This window comes from Wolffia australiana, chromosome 2, assembly GCF_029677425.1.
Source record: "Wolffia australiana isolate 7733 chromosome 2, ASM2967742v1".
Lineage (NCBI taxonomy): Eukaryota > Viridiplantae > Streptophyta > Magnoliopsida > Alismatales > Araceae > Wolffia > Wolffia australiana.
Window position 1 is genome coordinate 10355834 of NC_135836.1, and position 16034 is coordinate 10371867.

General features: G+C 43.0%; 1 long non-coding RNA gene and 1 pseudogene across 2 annotated transcripts; both read left to right on the plus strand.

The window, feature by feature from the left end:
* Positions 1–6389: 6389 nt before the first annotated feature.
* Positions 6390–7878, plus strand: LOC144716787 (peroxidase 5-like; annotated as a pseudogene). Its single transcript, XR_013584994.1, has 4 exons — positions 6390–6663; positions 6761–6952; positions 7056–7220; positions 7310–7878. The product of XR_013584994.1 is annotated as a peroxidase 5-like (transcript).
* A 971-nt stretch (positions 7879–8849) lies between these two features.
* Positions 8850–11653, plus strand: LOC144716788 (uncharacterized). The gene is made up of 3 exons (XR_013584995.1): positions 8850–10220; positions 10465–11140; positions 11213–11653. It is a non-coding gene; the product is annotated as an uncharacterized LOC144716788 (long non-coding RNA).
* The last annotated feature ends 4381 nt before the right edge of the window (positions 11654–16034 follow it).

Below are 16034 nucleotides of genomic sequence, written 5' to 3' on the forward strand. Positions count from 1 at the left end.
TGATTTATTTGCCAATTTGAACATACTGCTAGAGATAACATTAGGCAAATTGTATTGTGTTTAATAACATGACTAATATCTCATTAAAATCAAACCCTCCTGTTGGTTGTAACCTTTTACAACCTACTGAGTTTTGTATCTCTCTATTTATTCATATTCGAATTTATAAACCCATATGCAGCCAATAAGGTTTAAATTTGGGTCAGGAGGTACAAGTGTCCGTGTGTTGTTTTCCATGAGAGCATGAAATTCAGATGACATGGCTTGCATCCAATTTAAATCTTTGGATGCAGATGTAAACGATGTAGGATCAAAACATTTGTTTTTGTAACATGAAAACCTGATGGTATTGGATATCAAGTAGAGCATAAAAAAATTCATTTGGACTATGATGGCTTAACATTATATATATATATATATACATACATATATATGTATATATAAATATCGGTAAGTGTTTGATGCCGGACATCGTTGAGGACGGTGTCCGGTCGGTACCGATGACGATGGCTTGATACAAAGATAGGAGTGTCAGATGTTGACGGCGTCGTCGTCCGACTGATAGATAAACCCTAACGGTGTATGTAACTATGATGCATAATGAATGCGTCATATGTGTGGTACGCGGAGGCTCCAACTCAAGGGAGATGCAGAGCCCTGAGCTCCGAAGGAATCGCCGGCGATGGTAACGGTGGCCTCTCAAACTTCGTCGAAGGGAACAATGACATCTACGGGCCGAACAGAATCTCTCCGTAGGGCTCGCATGTACCAGACAGACTCGTTCGTACTAGTAAGATGCTCACTTGCGTTCGTAGTTTTCTCTCAACTCTTTCATCTCTCACCTACCTAGCCTAAGCGCGGTGGAGTCAACACAAAAGTACACTACAAAAGGTAAAATAACATGCGGCGGGGAGAGGACGTACCTCATCGTTGAGCGGCTCGTCATGCTGGTTGTTCGTCGATATAGTGACCAGAGCGGGTGTGGCAGAGAGGAGCTGGAGAGCGACGGCTGCTCAACTGGCGTCGCGACGCAGGAGCGGGTGGGCGGATACTGGAAGGAGAAGGAGAGTAGGATCCGATAGATGGCGATAGGGCGGCTCGAGCGCCCGGCCCAGTGTAGCTAGCGCATCCAGAGAGGGATGGCGCAGCGAGACCAAGTGGTAAGAGTGCGCAGCAACGTGCAGCACTGAGTCAGGATGCAGAGAAATAGTGACAGGGCGGTCGTCGCTGCTAAAGACAAGGTTTTGTCAGGTAAGAGTTCTAACTAAAATAACGGCTTTGAGACTCAGAGCCCATCTGAGTCTAAACAAAGGCTTCGGACTCAGAGCCTATCTGAGTCAATTTAAGAAAAAAAGCAGGTAACTCATTTTAAAGGAAGAAGAAATAAGAAACGAATAAGAAACAACGGTTGAAATATTCAAACTTAATTACAACTGTTGTGAGCAAAGACCTGTTCACAACGGTTACCGAAAACTGAAAATGAAGGTTACATATCCAAAATTTAAAAGGTAAATGTTCCCTGTTTTGCCCCTTACTGTAGCACTATAAAAACTCTGCGTATGTACTTGGTTAAAGGTGGTGAATAAGAGTTATCTCCTCTCTTCTCTATCTTCTATCTTCTCATCCCTTCATCCTTCAATCGCTCCATCTCCTCTTGTTCATTTTTTACAGTCCCATCTCTGAACAGACTTTGGATTGAGCGGTAGAGTGTAAGAGGCGGTCGTCCCCGTTCGTGGTAATCCGTGAGCGCGACAGAACAACGGGCCTGGAGATCTCCATTGAGAGAGAGTAACCGTGCAGTCGATGGCACCGCTCCCGGATCGGGCCTGGACAAACCTTGAATGTCCGAGCGTTAGGCTGGGTGCGGGCGGCAGGGATGGTTCCCGGCGACCTGCAGGTATGGTTCCGGAGGTTCCCAATAACGGTAATATTGCGAACGGTCTGATCGACCAGGCATCCCCAAAATTCTCTGGTCTGTTGACGTGCGTGGGCAAGTCAGAACCCCCGAAGGCTTTTCCAATCTTCAACGGTGTGTCAGGCGGCGACCGCTTCCGAATTGGATCGGGAAAGATCATGGCGGCTTGGTGATAATCCAAGGTGGTACTTGGGTAGGCCGTCTTCAGGGTGAAGGTGGCGTAATGGACTCGTCTTCAGGGACCCGATCCCGCGAGGGCAGCGGTCGCCGAGCGGATTTGGGAAGGAGCCATGAGCGTGGCTTGAGCCCATATTCGGTCGAGGGTGCTTGCCGGGAAGCACCGATGGACGGGGATGTGTTTCCGCGTCGTAGGCAGCGTCCTGGAGTAGATACCTGCTCGAGGATGGGGCGTCATTCCCCGTTCTTGCACCACGTCCTCTGACCTGTCCTTCTTCCTCTCCCTCTCCTTTCTTTCGATCGGGGGGGAGACCGGTCTTCCTTAGCAAAATTCAACCAATTCAAGAAAAACAAGTCTGAATTCATTAGGGTGTCCACTCTTCCCTTAAGTAGGGGAATTAATGGGCCCCTAATGGGTCCTTAAGGGGGGAAAGTAGTGCTCCATTAAGGAGGGGGGGGGGGGCCCTTATATAATGGGCCCCCATGGCAACTTAACAAAATAAAATAAACTACAATAAAACCATATGACAACTGACACGGACTCAACGAAATGACTAGATGGGACCAAGAAAACGTAAACACGAATAGACGGAGGGGACAACAGAAATTAGAACACGATAAAATTGAGCATAAGTTCACCTGGCAATCGATGATGATGGCGGGTGGCGTGGACGACGTCTTAGACGGCTCAAGATGGCATGCGCCATTACTGTTCTTGTTTTCAATTCAACAATTGCTTCAGGAGTATGATCAAATGTTGAGACAATATCTGGATATTTTTTAGTAAGAATATCCGAATAATATTTCTTTCTTATCAACGAAGAACTCATCAATTGATTTGGTTCTTCCATAGTTTGAGATTTTTTTTGATTTGAGATAAGATCCGCTGGTGAGTTAAGACCTGACAAGGTAGATAATTCATTGTTGACTGAAGATGTCTACATTTTTTTGAGATCTTTAGTTGCTTCAGAGTGCATCTGATCATTTATATGATCAGATGCTAAGTTGAGAACAGAAGAAATTTTCGAAATATCAATATAGATAGAAGAATTCTTGGAGGAAGAATAAAATATTTTTGAGGAAAACGAACTTAAAGTTCCATTAGAATGATCACTCTGACATCTCTTAAACAGAATCGATTCTTCATTAAACACAACATGCCTGGAAGTATATAGTTTACACGATTGAAGGGACAGATATCGGTATCCATGGTGCATTGAGCTGTATCCTGAGAAGATGCATGTTTCTGATCTGTCCTCGAGTTTGTTATGGGCATATGGTTTTAAATATGGGTAACAAAGACGGCCAAATGTTCTCAAGAAAGTATGATCAGGGGAATATTTAAATAAAACTTCACATGGAGACTTATTTTAAAGAATTGGTGCAATAAACCAATTTATAAGGAAAATTGTGGTGGCATCTGCCTCATCCCAAAAATATTTAGGCATAATATGAAGGTGTTTTAACAATGCGAGCGATGTCTCAATAATATGAAGGTGTTTCCTTTCAGCAGTCCCATTCTGTCTGAGTGTATGGGGGCAAGACACCCATGAGTTATTACATTTGATTTCAAATAAGTATTTAGTGATATAATCGGATTGTACATCCTTAATCTTGGACTATAATTGGTTTTCTACCCTATTACAGAATTCAATAAAAACACACAGAAGAACTTTTTTCTTTTTAAGAGGATAAATCCATGTATCCGAAGATCTTACAGAATTCAATAAAAACACACAATTGGACTTTTTAAGAGGATATTACAGGAGAAGGTCCCCATATATCCGAACGAATGACTTCTAAAAATAGACCCAAAAGATGATTACTAGACGTGAAAGGCAATTTGGTGGACTTAGCTAAATTGCAGGGTTCAGATATGAAATTGAAGTGTTTTGAAAAACAGGAAGACCAAACTTATTTCAAAATAGAGTTCAAAATTCAATATTGTAGATGTCCAAGTCGAGAGTACCAGGTCTCTGAATATGCCTTTTCCCCAACAAGAGCACATTTAAAAAAAAAATTGATCATCAAGATGAGTAGAACTTTGTCCTAACAGGGTTTAATACAATAAAATTTATGAAATTCAATCAAAGGATAATTATTTCTAGTAAATTTATGAACAAGTAAAAGATTCTTTGTAATATCAGGAACATGGAGAATACCATTCAGATATAAAATTTGATTAGATGTAGTAATTTTTGAAGAGCCAATCGATAAGATCTTCAAATCTGAACCAATACTTATCTGGAGTTGAACATTATGTGGGCAGGGCTTTGGTTGAGCTAGAGTGTTCTGGTCTGCTGTAATATGGTGTGTTTCCCCACTGTTAGGGTACAGCTTTTGATTTTCTGCTACTAAAGACATGAATGCTTGTGCATTTGATTGCGGGAGTCAGACCCTTGGTCTTGAACTCTTGAATTCAGGGCATTCCTTTGCTTTATGCCCAAATTGTAAACATATCTGGCATCTGGGTTGAATCTTTGATTTCTTCCTCTTCCATGTCCTCTGTTATTTGAAAGTATATCTATTTGGACCAAAAAATTTCTTCTGATAGTTAAACCCTCGCTGGTTTCTCTGGATCAGCAAATTGTTAGCCATCGATGGAAAGGAGTTCTTCTCTTCTTCTTGTTAAAAAACAAGAAAGGCATCATGTGACTTTAAATGAGAAACAATTTCATCAAACTTCAGGTGATAAAGATTAGTGTTGATGTTGAGTACAAATCGAGAATATGCAGAACCAAAACCTCTTAAACGTGTAAATGATTGATGATTCATCAATAGGGTGACCCATTTGTCCAGTGATTACATAACTTGTTTGAAATCCTTTATGTAATCATCCCCATTTTGTGTACCTTTCTTCATGTTGTGAAATTTACGTTGAAGTTCCATGACAGGAGATTGATTCCAGCCAAGAAATGTGTTTTCTAAGCTTTCCCAGGCTTCTTGTGAATATTTTACTTCTCTAAGATAATTTGATGTTAGAAATCCCAGAACTTGTTGGTCTGTTCTCCACCATTTCTTGAATTCAGGATTTTCGACCATGTTTCCTTGGGCATCTGCAACCAAAGCTTGAGGAGAATTTCTTTCTATAAATTTCATTAAATCATACCCATATATCACTGGGAGGATCGAGCTTTTCCACATCTGATAATTCTCACTATTCAACCTTGAGTTGATTATGGTTCCAGGGGGAATTGCAACTTGGACTTGTACAACAGCTGCTGTACCGAATTCGCCCGTAGACATTACGGGAGTGATCGCCGCTGAGTTTTCTTGAGCCATCTTGATCACTGGCCTGGCTCTGATACCATGTATGAGTCCGACCTCGCTTGGAGATGGGAGTTTGGTAGAGGAGAAGAAAGAAAGAGAAAGGAGAAAGGAGAGAAGGAGAGGAAACAGAGAACACAAGATAGTAATTAGATCTCTTATTTCCCACTTATTAAATCATTAACATCGGTTAGTATTTATATAAACTAAGGTTCTACTATATTTTGAAAATTTGTTTAAATCATAGCCATTATAACTAGTATGACGACTATGTCCCGATCTAATCCTAACTGTTCAAATCCTATCTATATTTAATCCTAGACTATGTTGGAACTTATATGTTTTCTATTTCATCTAATCTGTAATGGCTAATCTTTATTAAGTTTCCTATTGGTCAGCTGGCGAGTTTCCTCTGTAACTCTGTGTTTCGTCAAAGCTTCTTCGTGCTTGTCTTCAGCTTGGTCTTGGCACGTTAGCCGGACAGAGATTTAATGCGATGATGAACTCCGACTGCGTCGGGAATGGGAACTCCCACCTTATCTTGTTCGGCAAAACGTTCATTCTTACGGGGGTAGCGCTGAAAACGATACTATCTTCGTGAGGGCGTTAAAGACCATCCTTACGCGGATCGCGTCATGGCTAGCTGGACATACTTCGCAGAAACATTAAGAGTCACGCAAAAGGAATCACCAACCCTGCAATCCGAAGAAGTCAGCTTTCCGTGGGCGAGACGATTTGTCTGACCGAGATACTGGAGATGAAAGTCAATTGGATCAATGCCGTCCACATCTGTAATTTCAGAATCTAACGATAAAAAAAAATGGTTCCTACACCATTCAGATAACTATTAACTCATGAGTTTGTCCTCCGGAACTTTGACGAATGTGTCGTCTGACCATTTGTGAAGTTTCCGTGTCTTTGACCACAACTTCGAAAAATGCGTAGGCCTTTCCTTCCCCGGGCAGCGATGATACCCTGGTGGCCTATAAATAGGAGGACTGTCCCTCGTACATTGCACAAGACCTGATTAGCCGACAAATATCGGATAAACGGGCAAAGATCCGAGTTTGGAGATATCCGGGTGGGAAAATATGGGTCTGAAGCGAGGAGGGTTACTCTTGGCTCTTGCGCTTGCGCTCTACTTGTCTTCTCCATTAGAGGCCCAGCTCACGGTGGGCTTCTACAGGACCACCTGCCCCCGGGCCGAACTCATTGTGAGGGAGGAAGTCAACAAAGCATTCCAAAGCGACAATGGTATCGCGGCAGACTTCGTCCGTATGCATTTCCACGACTGCTTCGTCAGGGTAAGAATGCACAATTTACTACTCACTATGTTTCGCGGAAGCAACGTTTATCCGGCCAGGTGGTTTAGTTGTTAGTTGTTAAATTAAACACGTACAGGGCTGCGATGGCTCCATTCTCCTCGACTCTACGCCCCGAAACACAGCGGAGAAGGACTCGCCCATCAACAACCCCAGCCTGGAAGGCTTCGACGTCATCGATAACGCGAAAACCAGGCTCGAGGCCGCTTGCAAGGGCGTAGTCTCCTGCGCCGATATCATCGCTTTCGCTGCAAGAGATAGCGTCAGACTGGTACGCGTGACATACAAAGCAGTACATAACAACGCAATACTCGGCTTCGTCGCCACCGGTCTTATTTTTCGGATGATTTTATGGTCCTCTGATTCTTTCGCAGAGCAAAGGTCTCTTCTACGACGTGCCCTCTGGAAGAAGGGACGGAAGAGTCTCCTGAGCCCCGAGACCTCCGCCAACCTGCCTCCGCCGACGTTTAATCTGGCTCAGCTGACCCAAATGTTCGCCAGCAAAGGCCTCACACAGCAGGAAATGGTCACGCTCTCCGGTGAGAGGATATCTGATGTGAATAGTTTTTTTTATTTATCACGGCCTTTCGTGAAGGCTAATATACATATATGCATGCAATGTTAATAGGTGCCCATTCCATCGGGAAAGCCGACTGCTCCTCGTTCAGCAGGAGACTGTACAACTTCAACTCCACCGTGCAGACGGATCCGAGCCTGAACCCGTTGTACGCTGCACAGTTGAAGCAGAAATGTCCGCCGGGAGCGAGCGGCACGACCGTGCCCATGGATCCTCCGACTCCGTTGGCCCTTGACATAAGCTACTACAAAGGCCTGTTGGAAAATCGCGGCCTGTTTACGTCGGATCAGGCCCTCATGTCCAGCCCCGCAACTGCGAGCCAAGTGAGGGCTAACAGGAACAACAACAACCTGTTCAGCACGAGCTTCACAGCAGCAATGATCAAGATGGGCAGAATCGGAGTCCTCACAGGAAGCGCGGGCGAGATCCGTCTGAACTGCAGGGTGGTCAACTAATGATTTCCGCTGCCAGCCTATTCGTTCTACACTCTCGTCGTGGCCCATCCACCACTCTCTTGGAAGAACATTAAAATAAAAATTTGCATTGTGATCATCTTATGTTTCTTATCGTAATTCTATTTCTCGATGAGGGAAGTGCAGAATAAAAACATGTTCCTTGTATCTTAATCATCCAAAAAACCTGTTCTCTACTTTTCATTTTACTGTTTGGCTGACAACGACCCAAGAAATTGGAATTGGGCATTATTTTTCTCAAATGGGATCAACATTGGAAAAGGAATCATCAAATCGTGCTACTTAGTCTCACCAAGCGGTGATTATTTTTGGTAATCGACTGGACACCACAGAGTAGTTATGCTGTATCAGTTACAAAGTGCAGTAAACGATATATATTTCGTTAAACCTCTGACGTCTGTTCACATGAGTAAGGTGGAAAGGGCTTGTTCCCTTTGTGTGTTTGGTTTTGGATGACGATACGTATGATTGTTGAAACGCGGAGAGAGACAAGGCAGCCCGGCAAGAGAAATGGGTAACAAATGACGAAAAGTAATCATTGTCCATGGATAATAGGGATGTGTGTGTGAAGGAGTTCAACTCGTCATCGGCCAATATTATTTAATTTATGATTAGATTAGTAAGATACGGACGCGTACCCTATACTCGCTAAGAGAATTAGTGGCTTGGATTCAATATAAGAAAAGATAGACGGTTAGGATTTCACATAATTAGGACACAGATAGACGGACAGGATGAAATCTAGACAGGACACAGATAGACGGTTAGGATCTGGTTCAATAGAGCCGTTATTCGATGAAGCGCACCCCGATGACACCAACAAATCATCAGTGGAACCGTCTTTATCGTCATCAGCAGCACAGCTGGTCCGTGTCCAGCCCGATTGGCACGCCAAAGCGTCCGTGAAGATGCCCGGGTTTAAGTACCCCGGGTAAAGCACGTATTAGCATCTTCCGTTATCTGTTTTCCGTTGTTTTATTCTCTGTTTTTGTGTTCGTCACAAGGAGTACCCCTACTGGTCGTGACATGTCCGTATTGTTTTAATTTAGTATCGTTTTCTTTCTCTTTCTTAGTTTTCTTAATTATGTTGTAAAATGGGGTCCTGATTGGGTCCCTTGTTGGACCCTTTGTAAGGGGCCCATCATGGCCCTATATAAGGCCATGATGGCCCCACGTTCTTTTCTTGGACCTGGAATTGCAGTTGTCAGTTATCGTCCAGGTCTCACCGTGAGAAGAGAGAAAAGGAGAAGAATCAGAGGAAGAGGAAGAGGAGAAGAAGAAGCAGTGGAAGAAGGAAAGGAAGGACGCAAAGCGGAAGTAGGAGGAGGAGAAAAGGGACTTTCCTTCTTCCCCTCTCCCCCCATCGACCTCTGCCATCCGCAAAATTTCGCCGGCCAACGCCCGTGCTCAATGTGAATGCCGCCGACCGTCAGATTGTGCGACCGCCCTCCGTCATCCGCTGCCCGCCCATCCTCGTGGCCGACACAGGCCGCCGACTGGCCGTCTGCATGCCCACAGATCCACCCAACCGCTGCCCGCTTGCTCGCCTACGGCGACCACTCGTACGCCCACGGCCGGCCGACGCCCGCGCGCCCTCTGCTGGTTGCACCCGCGCGCCCGCATTCCCTCAGTCGGCCGGTAACCGTGCGGTTGCTCACCTGTGAGTCCATCGCCAACCTCGGCCGCTCACCCATTTCCAGTTGCTGTCATTTGCTAGCCTTCGGCCGCCCCTCACGCCCCCACAGCTGGCCATCGCCCGTGAATCCTCTGCTGGTTAAATACAGCTGGCCATCGCCCGTGCATTCCATCTTACGGCCGCTGACCCCGCACGTGCTCACCCGCGAATCCATTGCCGGCCTCGGCCGCTCGTCCATCTCCCGTTTCTGCCGCGTGCTCGCCTTCGGCCGCCCTTCCCGCGCCCACAGCCGGCCGTCGCCCGTGAGTCCTATGCTGGTTGCATCTACGCGCCCGCGTTCCCCTTGACAGCCGCCAACCGCGCGCGTGCTCGCCTGTGAGACCATTGTCAGCCTCGGCCGCTCGCCCACCTCCGACTGCTGCCCGCTTGACGCCTTCAGCCGCCACTCGTGCCCACGGCCGACCGTCGCCCGTGCGTCTCCCGCCGGTTTCACTAGTGCGCTCGCCATCGGCCCCCCTGCGCATGCATCTGCGAGCCTGACGTACTGTGCGGTCGTCACCGGCCTGGGGCCGCGGGACGCGGCCCCAGGGGCCGCCGTCCGGGCGCACGTCCAGGAGCGCGCGGCCCCTGGGGCCGGCGGCCCCCCGGCGACTCCGTCTCGCGTCCTGCTCTATGGACAGGACGCGGTGACGCGGCCCTTTATAATATAGAAGCCCTAGAAGGGAGTTTCCGACGACTCTGCAGAACTCGCGGCCCCCCCTTCAGACCACAGTCCACAGGCTACCGTCCAGAGTCCAGACTGGGTTCCCCCCTGCAGACAGCGGAGTGCACTACCCAGCTCTTAGTTGATGAGGTAAAAATCAAGTTTCATTATCTTCTTCTTCTTCTTCTTCTTCTTCTTCTTCTTCTTCTTCCTCTTCTTCTTCCTCTTCTTCCCTCTTCCTCTTCTTCTTCCCTCTTCCTCTTCCTCTTCCCTCTCCCTCTTCCCTCTTCCTCTTCTTCTTCCCTCTCCCTCTCCCTCTTCCTCTTCCTCTTCCTCTTCTTCCCTCTTCCTCTTTCGTGTTTGAACTTTGAATGTGGTCTTTTCTGGAATTTAGGTAGTGGAAATGGAAGAGGAAGAGGAAGAATAAGAAGAGGAGAAGAAGAGAAATTTGGAAGAGGAAGAGGGGGAAGAAGAAGAAAAGGGAGGAGAAGAAGAGGAAGAAGGAGAAGAGGAAGAAGAGGAGGGGAAGAGAATTATCTATTTTCTCAAGTAAAAATTCAAAAAAAGTATAAATGAATGAGAAATTGATAACTCTGGGCCCCAGAGTCTGGGGTGCGGTCGACTGACCAGGGAAGCGGCCCCGGGGCCGGAACGGCGTCCCGTCCAACGCCCCCCCTTCACCGCAGGGGCCGGGGTCGTGTCATCCGGGGCCGTGAGCCCCCAGGGCCAGAGCCGGAACCGCGTCCCGTCACGCGTCCCAGCCCTCCGCGGGGCCGGGGCCGCGTCCCGTCCGGACGGCCGCACACTGGCCTGACGCCACCCACGCACCCGCCAACCAGCTGTCAATCGTACTCCGCGCGCCCGAGGCACCCATCACTTGCTGCCACCCGCACCCGCACTCATCGGCGTGCTACTCCTCGCTGCGATCTTTGACAAAATCCTCTCGCGCAGCTTCATCGCCATCTTTGAGTCAACCGTACCTTTCCTCGGCACGTCCCTCACAAGTTCAGCTCAAACCGGCATATACTTTGTCGAACAAACCTTCGACGTCGAATGCCGTCACCAACAAGGTACGTCGTTCCCCTTGATTTCCCGTTAAATTACATTCTACAGTATATTCAGATGCACTCCACCGCGATCAGGTTTGATTATGTGAAGAGATATTTATCGAGAAAACTATGAAGTTGAGCATCTCCTAGGCTCGGGCCGAGCCCATCCATTACGTGCGAGCCCTACGGACTTGTTCCGTTCAGCGCCGTAGTCGCCATCGTCACTCCGACATCGGTCAGAAGGTCACCATTATCGTCACCGGTCGTCTGCTTCGGAGCTTGGAGTTCGGCGAATCATCAGGAGTCGGGGCCTGCACGTACACTCCCTTAGGTTACATCGCATCACGTAGTTACATTATTTTAGTGGTTTTACCCATCGGATGATGCCATCGACGACATCCGACATCACTCGACTTAACCGATTAGACCGTTTGAACAAACTCAACGTCTATATTTAGCTATCACATGAGTATTATGAAGAGAAACAAACGTGTATCATTTTAATCTTGCGGAATAACAACGATCTTTCTCTCTCGTCTTCTTGTGCATCTTTTTCTCCTTCTTCTATCTGTTGTCTATCCCAGCACATACTCTTATTTCTTCATTCACGCTCTTGCGCCAGGCTCAATGAATTTCAACAGTGTGAAAGGTTGACCGTATATCACAGAGACGCATTTCCTCATCTCCTGCTTCAATTATCCTAGAAGAACTCTTAGATCTTCTCACTGTCAAGTCACGTTCGTGGAAGGAGTGGTTTGAGAATGGAAGAAGACAAGGTTGGGGCCTCGCCTTAACAGCTTAAATTGGCGACCTTGTTATTTCAATTTAGATCTTTTAATAAAACTCCCTATAACTTCAAATAAAACTCCCTATAACATAGTTCATATACATGTGACCCTCCAGATCCATGTATCAATATATTCAATAACTTTAATGGTCGAATAATCAACATACGGATCAATAAATCAACAATTTTATAAGGTCAAGTTTCCACCCCATGTTTCCCAAGCTCTAAATCTCCTCAAGAAGATATAGAATAATGATTAAACTATATCATTGATTCCTCATTGTCATTGGTTAACATATATGTAAAACTCTTCGCCTACACTCTGGACTGACTTAGGGCGTGTTTAAGAATAAACCACTGTGCCATCATTCCAGTTAATGCGGATGCATAATGTGATCATGAGATGGTGTCTTATCTAATCTTCCCACTACATCACACAGGGATTTTAGGCATCTTCTTCTATGTGTCAGTCTCTTCATATAGCAAGGGTAGATAGCCATATTGTGACTGCTTAGTCACTTTTATGTACTTCTTGCTATATCCAGCCCAAGGCTTATATGAGTATTGTTTTTTGTGACTTGTACGTATTAGTCAAAACATAATCCTCCATATACAAGATGTTCTTGGTGTCCAAGGTCAACATACAACTAATATGATTGTGTCATGAATGAACCTTATTGATGTTAAGGTATAAAACCATTCACTCATTCGTATGTGCACATTAAGAAAATTATTTCTCTATAGGTCAACTACTGTCTAGCTCATTATTTCTATACTACCATATGAATATCATCTCCTCATTATCTCATCATAATTCCCTAGGTCACTTCACGTATTCAAAGACTTCATTCTAACCATCACAAAATAATAATTTTGAATAATATTTATTTAAATGAACTTAAACATGACATGGAATAGTAAGTTTAATCTGAAAATTATTCTATAATATAAGAATCCTACATGGTATGCGAATTTTCTATTATAAATAATTAATTAGTTGGAAAAAATTTTACATTAGAGCTTTCCAAACTATAATGATGATGCAACTTCTAAGTGAGTGGATATTACATATGAGTCTTTTCCACGTGATTGGTTTCTAGTCAAAGCTTAGATATCCACCATCACACACTTTCAAAATTGAAGAAGACTTAGGGCTCAAGGGGCCCAATTATATTCTCCCATATATGTCAATCCACCCAGAACTGCAGCATTTATAACATGAAACTGCCATAGATTATGTTTTATTTCATACTACTTAGCCGAATCAATTTCTAAAAAATGCCTATCATTTTGTTATATTAAGCATATATATTTAATTTGAAATCTCATGTAATTTCATGTTTATGTAGTTTAAAAAGATATATAAATATAAGAATTATTTGAGAATTGAAGGAAACAAATTCTTTGGGTTTTGGTTGTCATTATCATCTTTCTATTATATATGATATTTATGGCTTTAACATTTCTTCATTGTATGACAAAATTTAATGGAATATATATTTTGAAGTGTTCAAACCTGTCAATGGTTTTTCTGATGAAAGGCAGTTCTAAAAAGAAAAAATCCCATATGCTCATCTGAACTTATAAGAGGATACATATTTAAATTACTTAAATTGTTCATGCTAGCTTTTGAGGATTACTCTGTCCGGCTGGATAAAACTAATGAATATTGTTATCATAGCTAATGTGGTGATGCATAGAAATGTGTTTGATAGACCTCCAGGAAACATGACACTAGGAGAAAATATGAGATTATGTTTTGCACCTATCCCACTACATTTTGCTTACCTTATCCAGAATGACAATAATGTTCTTTCATATATTTTTTAATAATTTGTTTCTTCTATGATTTTTTAAATAAAATATTCAGTGGTAAAGCTGTGCATATGAGGCCAGAAAAATATTTTTATTTTTAATATTCTGTATAACCCCAAAATATGTAAGCTACGTAGTGTACACAATAAAACTCATGTGCAAACACAGAATTTTTATGAACATCAATGACTTCGCCATGCATCTAATGTCTGGAGTTCCGAACTGCATTACTGCAAGTATGAAGATTCACTTGAGAAGAAAGGATAACTGATGATGCAGATATCGCCAATTTTAAGGCTTGTCGGCTCTCTCGTCTTCCCATTTATATACTTTGATGTCTAGATTTAACATCTGAGCAATATCAATACTAGTTCAAACATGCCTCTATAACTAACCATTGGGTCAAAGTGTGTATCTGATGCATAAAATAAGTTTGAGTTTGTTGTATAAATCATACTTAGAAAATGATGCAGGATGCATATCACACGCGAAAAATAAGGTTGCATGGAGAATTTAATTAGTCAGACACTCTGTTAATAAAAATGTAAGTATAAAGTATCTAGCTTGATTCTAACATATAGTCATTATAAAAAAGTAAACTAGATGATGGCTATTCCACTGTATGCTAATTTCTCCTAATTACCTGCTCATAAAGGGAATATTATGCCTATGATTGTTATCTGTTTTATGGTTCTTTGGATTTCAATATTTTTATACAGGGAAGTAATGGCATAACTACATGTAGAAACGTTTAGAGTGGGAATCGTTTTAAAGAAAATCTCAAAGAATAACACTAAACTGTGAGGTGTGAGAATTTAGAATAGGACAAAAATAAATTTCAGAATAGATTTGGAAACTAGAAAGGCACATGGATGTAACAAAAGGATAGAAATCAAATAATAATTTAATCATACAGAAAATAATTTGGGGGAGCATAAGCATAATAAAATAAGAATGTTAGAACAATATGAGATAAGAAATTACTTGGAAAATCATGATTCCCAGATGAAAAAAAGAGAAACAAGAAAAAAAGGAGAACCTTTTTGTGGTTGAATGTGTGAGTTCTGCTATTGTATGGAATTTTAAATTAGCATAACTTATGTTGTGGTTGCAAGAAAAATTAGGAAATGATATATTGAAGAATAAATAGAGCATATAAGATGATTTACAAAATAAAGAGGAAAGGATTTTAGCAAAATGAATATGGAGACATGCAAAAAAAAATACAGAGAGTAATTTTTTGTTGGATGGGGGAAGAGGAGAACAAAAATGCTGGAACCAGATATAGACAATTTTTCTTATATTATAGATTTATAAATAGAGAATGAGGTAAAGAAAAAAAATGAAATCAAAATAATCAGGAATGAGAAAATTCTAAGAAACATGAACAAGAATGAACTGTTTTATCTTTTTCATAACTTATTTAACTTGTCCGTAAGGTATTTTTTAGAATAAAGAATAAGATGTAAAATTCAAACTGAAACCAATGAAGAAGTCAAAAGTACCAGTGTTTTAGCTATGATCCACAAATTATAATTCTGGCTTTTAGAATTATCCCTTCCATTTGATGTTGGCCTTCCCTTTCCTGAATAATCCTTCAGGCATCAGATTTGTCACTTATAATGCAAAAAAGGAAACAATAGGCGGACATAGAAAGTGATGTCATCTACTGCACATTTTTGGGGTTACAGATCGAAAGAGAGACAAAATATTAATAAACATTTCAATGTTCCAGGGGGAAGTGCAAAGTGAGACTTTCTTTATAAAAAACCAAAAACTATTAGTATTTTTATTTAATATTTTCTTAAGTCGTGAAATTTTGACGGATTGTGGCACTGTCCCACTCGTATCACTCAAGGGAACAATGTTATGAAGTTCTACTCATGCAGCAGAAGGCGTGGCATAAACTACTGCTCCCCTTTAACTAGAGTTGCTACAAGTGGTGGTTGTTACAAATCTAAATGGATATATGTAAAATATTGCATCAGCAGTGAGGTGTCAAGCGGCACATAACACCACATGTTCATGTGACGCACATGTGTACACATGGCACCATGTGTCACACCCTCATTTGATTAAAAGGGAAATGCACTGACGTGGCATGCGTTAACACACCACCACATTAGTTGCAACTATAATTATTTAATTAATATACTGTTATTCTGTATTCTGTCATTTTCCTAGGGCGACACGAAGCACGACGAAAGCCTTCGATTACACAGTGTGGGAGAATCTCGTTCAATCATTGTACTAAATGCGAGGACTAGACAATGGTGATGAAGATGAGGAGAGAGAACATATTGGATTAAATCA